Here is a 326-nt window from a genome sequence, read left to right as displayed (position 1 = left end):
AGTTAAATAATGTGATATTGACACATTCTTCTGTTTGACCACCAGATGGCAGCAAATACCTCAACAAGAAACACAACTCATTTTACATGTTTACTTCCTCAATTCCTGTCCTGCATGAAAAATCCTACTAGAAAAAAAAAGTACTGCAGTATTATGAGCGATGTAGTATGCAGTATTACAGTAAAAGTACTGCAGTATTATGAGCTTGATGTAATTAAAGTATTGCAGAAGCTTTGAATGAGATCCTGAAATTAAGTCAGAAGAAAATATTTGTTTATTGTTGAAAAATCATCTTTATTGATTATTTAAAGCTTCAGATTGATCAG

Source organism: Scomber scombrus, chromosome 11 (genome assembly GCF_963691925.1).
Source record: "Scomber scombrus chromosome 11, fScoSco1.1, whole genome shotgun sequence".
NCBI classification, from domain to species: domain Eukaryota; kingdom Metazoa; phylum Chordata; class Actinopteri; order Scombriformes; family Scombridae; genus Scomber; species Scomber scombrus.
Note: the sequence above shows the minus strand (reverse complement) of the source record.